Below are 6,000 nucleotides of genomic sequence, written 5' to 3'. Positions count from 1 at the left end.
ACCATGGGCTCTGGTTCCTCCTGACCACATCCAGCAACAAGTGTGTCAATGATATATATGATACATGCAGGCAAAACATTCATATATATATGAATGTTTAATATATATATATATATTAAAATAAATCAATTAGAAGATTAAGAAGTTGATATAAATGAGCCAGGTAGGTTTAGTATAACATAGAAGTGTGTGATAAAACCCAAGAAGGAAGCAAAAATTTAAAAATATAACCAATCAAATTTAGATTTTAAACATTCAGGTAAAATAAAATTAGGTGTGACTTAATGGGCCTTCAACTCACTGATGTTGAAGACACACATTCATGTATGTATGTATGCATATTTTTGGTTGTTTGGCTTCTGCAGCTGGATTTTTCCACCATCAATAATTCTGTTACAGTGCTCCAGAATCCTGGACTATCATAAAGGTTTTCGTACCTTCCAAGATTGTTTGTTTTCCTGCTTGATTTGGAGATGAAGGAGACTAGTAGACCTGCATACACCTTTTATATATTCTTTCTATCTATCTGCTTAATATATAATAGTGGAGACTAAAAACAAAATCAGTTAAGTAAGTAAAAGAATTATTTTCAAATGAAAGGAGAGGCTCCGAATAAAATCCCAGTATTTTTTCTATTAATAGAATCACACATATAATAAGCCCAAATCATTTTACCATCTTATTTGTGAAATGCAATGTCATTTGAGAAGAAATACTAATAGTTTTGAAGTGAATTCTACTTTTCCTCCAACTGCAGTTCTGTTGTTAATTATATAAATCCTTATGAGTACCATTTCCTCCCATACTGTTCATTTGTAAGTAGAGCTAAATATAAGTATTCCCATCTTATAGTTGGATTTTGGCACTGTTTATGATTCAGAGTCAATATTAGTTATCCCTCTAAACTATATGTTCTGTGATTATACTATCTTAATTTAATCCCTTATTCTACCTACATTAGTACAGGCAATTGATTTGGGTTCATTAATAAGATGTTTTGTACAGGACAGTGTCCTGCATTAGTACTGTAATTACAGAGAGATGTTTTGCTTATTCTCTCACTTTTTGGTTTTGTTGTAAATTGATAAGCATGTTGAATAATAACCACTGAAAAGTGATGGGTTGATTGTATAGGAGTATAAATGACCTACTATTATGAGTCTGCATATAAGAAGGAGACAACCACAGGCAAGTCTATCATTTAAATGACTTAAACAAATCAAGTGGGCAAAATAAATCTCTTTAAAGTATATAATTACTTCTCAATTTTAAGTTTGTCAGTGTTGTGTTTAGGCATTTGCTTTGAAAGTAAAAACTTTGTCTTATAAATGTAATTTCCCAAAGACATTACATGTTATTTGTCAAATGTTATTCTCAATCCCACAGTGTGTTGGTGAGCCCTTTAAATCACAGAAATATTCATAAACAAATATTCACTAAGAGAATCTAGAGTTCAAAGTACACCCAATTAGAATTCTGAAAAGAGATGAGTTTTTAAATGCAATTTTAAACTTGGAAAGAGAATCTATCAGGAGGTAATTGATTCCACGAAAGAGAAGTAATGATTGAAAATGCTCTGTCACTAGAGGATCCTCAAGAATATAAAAATGCATAGAAAAAGCAATAAGTAGGTTACCCATTTGAGAACATATTTGAAAAATAAAGCCTTGTGTGTATTCATTAGCAAGCACGAGGAATCCTGAGAACAGTATGTGATTATTCAAACAGTTTTTTTTCTTAAGCAATATTCCAAGGAGAATAGTGGTGTGGCAAATAAATGTATAATCAATTAGAAGTGTCTTCAACTACATGAGTGCACGTTATTGCATGTCTTGTTATATCAGTGACATTCCAGCCCTGTGCAAGCAAACTAGCTGATTTTACAAGATACATGGTGATGCACTCCAGTCTGCAAGAGAAGATGGAACACTGATGGGGTTGGGGGAGCCTGGGACCAAAACCTTCCCGGGAAATTATCCATCTCCACAGAATGAGCCCTGTAATTTCAATAAGATGAGAAGAGCTGTTGTGATGGAGCAAAATTTGTCTTTGTTCCTTGACTCTTTGCTAATTCGTTAAGATTAAATCTGATAATAGGAAAAAGTGTGAAAATCAGAAGTACTATTCACTCAAAAATTACAATGCTTGGCTAAAATATCAATGTTTAAGGACTTATGTGATAAAGAAACGTGGTTGTACTAAAAGATTTGACTTATCAAGCGTTATTTTTCAGGAATGATTTTAAATGCCTTTTTGTTAACTACACTTACAATGTATTTTCCATTTCTCTCTGCAACACTGAGGCTTTGCCCCTGCTCTAATCAACCCCAGTATAAGTACTCTACTTAGAATGTTTAGAATGTTACAAATATTAAAAATATAGAAGGGCCTATTCTCTTAACGTACATTTCCTTTGCATACCTAGCTGCTGGCTAGCCAAACCAGTCCTCTTGCCTCATCTCCTTTGGCCTCCAAAGTCACTGTTCCCAATTCAAAAGACTTCATTAAATGTGATTTGGAATGCTGTACCAGTGTCTTCTTTAAGGGAAAATATACCAAAGAAGGGGCTATAAATAGATGTATAAAATCGTATTGGAGAAGCTCAGAAGTGCTGCACTCAAGAAAAGCAAGGCGATTGACAAGCAATTTAAGCTGGAGTGTGAAAGGGTGCAGAAATAACAAGATTTGCATGAAAAATATTGAGATCATGAGAACATCAAATTTAAACGGAAAACTCATGTGCCTCATGATTTAATCATGAGGGCTGACATTACTGTTATAACTTTCAATATCCTTGGCTTTTGAAAATAGTTCTATAATGAGGGTAGAGTATATCTGTCTATACAGAAAACTAGGGTTATTTTATCTAGTCAGCCCATTACTACAAGGAACAGGGCTACAAGCATCTGAGATCTTAATGCATACTCTAGGAATCTTGATCATTAGATATGGCTAAGCCCTTATTTGGGGCACAGACTTAAAAGAGGAAAACTAAGTCAAGTTATAGAACCGTCCACAGGACTAAAGAGACAGGTTGGAGTTAAGAGAGCCCTCTTGCAGATAACCTGAGTTCGGTTCCCTGTACCCAAGTCGGTCAGCTCTCAACTGCTGGCAACTCCAGTTCCGGGGGAGGAACCAGTGCTCTTCCAGCCTCCACAAAGTCACCACCTGTCCTCAGGTCCACAAACCAGAACACAGACACATGGACATGTGCATAATTAACAATAAAAACATATCATAAAAGAAAACCATTCCATTATTTAATAAATCATGATTATATGGCTCATAGAAATCAGAAGGAAGACCTTAATAGCTGATGTTAATAGCTAATTGTCCTATGAAAGGAAAATTAACAAGTCGCCTGGTGCCAGAATTGAGGCTCCATTTTGACCAGGTAAATTTCATTCTCATGAACCAGGCAACTGACATAGAGCAGGTATTACTTTCCATTTTATTTTTATGGCATAATAGGTGGTCTGAAAATCTAGTTGCACTTGTTATCTCAGAGGAGAAATGCTGCGCTGACTTCTGTTTATACTTTCATATCATACTGTATTGCTGTGAACCTAGATGGCACTTCCAGTGGGACGCCATGTTTAGCCCATGAATGAGAAGACTGTCACAATCAAAAGTGCTTCAGGCACAAACAGATTTGAAACAATCTTCCTACTGACTGGAAGAAAAAAGGCTGGTTCTGAGGATCATTAAAGGTTCTATTGATGTGGTTTCGGGGGCACCCATTTAGATTTTCAAATGTGTTTTACATTTGGAACAGTTTTACTGGCATTAAAGCTCAGCTGCTCTCCCCGAGAACTCTCTCCTGCTTGTCATCATTTGCAGAAGCTTTCACAGAGAACTCACTGTTCCAACTGGGAAGGAGGTGGGAGAGGTGGTGAAGGCAAAAGCGCTGATTGAACTAGCTCTCTTGACTCTGAGATGCCAAGATCACCTGCTTTGCAACATTCCACAGAGTCTGAAGCAGGGAGATGAAAGGGACTACCTGCAGTGTCCCAGAAAGAAAAAGGGGGAAAACTTTTCTGCATTTAAATGTGCTAGCAGTCTCTGATTTAAAGCATAAAAAAATAAGACCTTCTATCAATATAAATCATAAAGCAACAAGGCACCCAACATGCTGTGTTTCTTCTTTGTGTGTGTGTGTGTGTGTGTGTGTGTGTGTGTGTGTGTGTGTGTGTGTGTGTGACAAAGCTTAGTCATTTGTGCTGAACCATTTTTGCTGACCATTTCATTACAAGGTCATCTTGTTATGGAACATGTCCTTGTAGGAATATTTCTCAGTGTAGTGTCTTTGATGGCCATGCTATTTCATCTCACAGTGAATCCATCAATGGCATTTCATCAAAATGGCAGGCCAAGAAGATGATAGTTCGGTGCTGACAGTTTAGTGTACTAAACTCCTTAATTGTGTGACTAGAAATGAAGTCAAGTTCTCCTGTTTACGTGAAAAACTATTCTTGGGAAAAGGCAAAGAAAGAAAATCAGCCTCAACATCTTCCAGCTCTGAATCTCCTAAAGCAATCCACAAATTGCATCAAACTAAACTATTGGTAAGATATTGTGCATCCTCAAAATGCCTTCTATAGCCATTTGGAAATACAGAGAGATGTGGTTGTCTACATTTCAGTAAATGTTCTGGGGGACTTTTAGGAAATAATGTTAGTTACAGTTGCAAAAGAGTTATGACAGATGAGACATGCAAGTAAGTTTCTGCTTCTGGCATCATAGTTGTCATCATTATCATCATAACAATAATAATAATTTGAAAAAAATTCATAGCTCCTTGATTTACTCTCATCAAATCTCTTCAGTATCTTTACAGCAGAAACTCAGGGTAAAGAACTGTCACTCATTAGCTAATTAATTAATAGCACTATGACACTGTCAGAGCTCTAACTGGGCAAATGACAGTTTAGTACATTTTTAGTTTTCAATCTTGAAATTACCACATGTTTTATAATAATTCAAAGTTGACAACAATCATCCTTGAAAAATGACTCTTTGTCCAAACATCCTATTTCTATCCTCATTTCCTAATGTTCATGACAATGGTACTTCCATGTGGATCCTTGTGCTGAGTTTCTTTCACTTTCCCAGGATTTTCAATGAACATTTTATTGCATGAGGTCTTTCTACACATTCTTTATTTACACTTCTCCCCAATCTAAATGAATTGCATATCAAGATTCATTCAGCTGCCAGGTTGACCCAGTGCCAACATTTGCTAGGATTGAAGGGAGCCTAAGTAAGGAATGTCTGTGGAATGCCGCAGGGGTAGTGACACAGATAACTCTTTCTCACAATTTCTGACTTGGCTATTTCTTTTAGGTTTCATATTCCTTTATCCCTTTATCCCTTGCTTCAAAATGCAATGATTTGCTGCTTTCCCGGGTACATTTCTATTCTCTTTTGCTTTCCACTCAGCTCCCTTCTCTTCTTTTGTACTTGACCAACTCTATAACTATAACCAACCCACATGTTTCTTCTGCCTCATTGCCCTAATTCCAAAGTTCTCTCCATGGCCCTGTAGGCACATTAACATTGCTTCGACTTTGCTTCTGTAAACTTTTTGTGGACAATATTTTATGTCTGCCAAAGGTATTTGCCTTAGGAACTTATTATCCCAGCACAAGGCATTTGCTATCACCGTGTTGTCTGACTTTTCATAGTATTTACCTTCTTAAAATGCCATCTATTCCACCTATTCAAATTTAAAAAATGATAAACCTCTCTGACTAATTCATTACTAATGAATTTATTTTATTCAAAACATATTCTTGCTTTCTTTTCCCATATTAGCATCTATTTTGCCTTGTCATTATCCAATTTCTTACATTAGTATCTTCTATCCTTTTTAACCAGTTTATGAGACTTGCAAATCCAGTCATTATATTATTCTACTTAGTACTTTGTACATAACAGTCAAACCATTTTTTTAAAATTAGAGAAAAAGTATTTTCTTCAAAAATGACAAATATTAACTTG

The sequence above is a fragment of the Cricetulus griseus genome, chromosome 4 (genome assembly GCF_003668045.3).
Source record: "Cricetulus griseus strain 17A/GY chromosome 4, alternate assembly CriGri-PICRH-1.0, whole genome shotgun sequence".
NCBI lineage: Eukaryota > Metazoa > Chordata > Mammalia > Rodentia > Cricetidae > Cricetulus > Cricetulus griseus.
Note: the sequence above shows the minus strand (reverse complement) of the source record.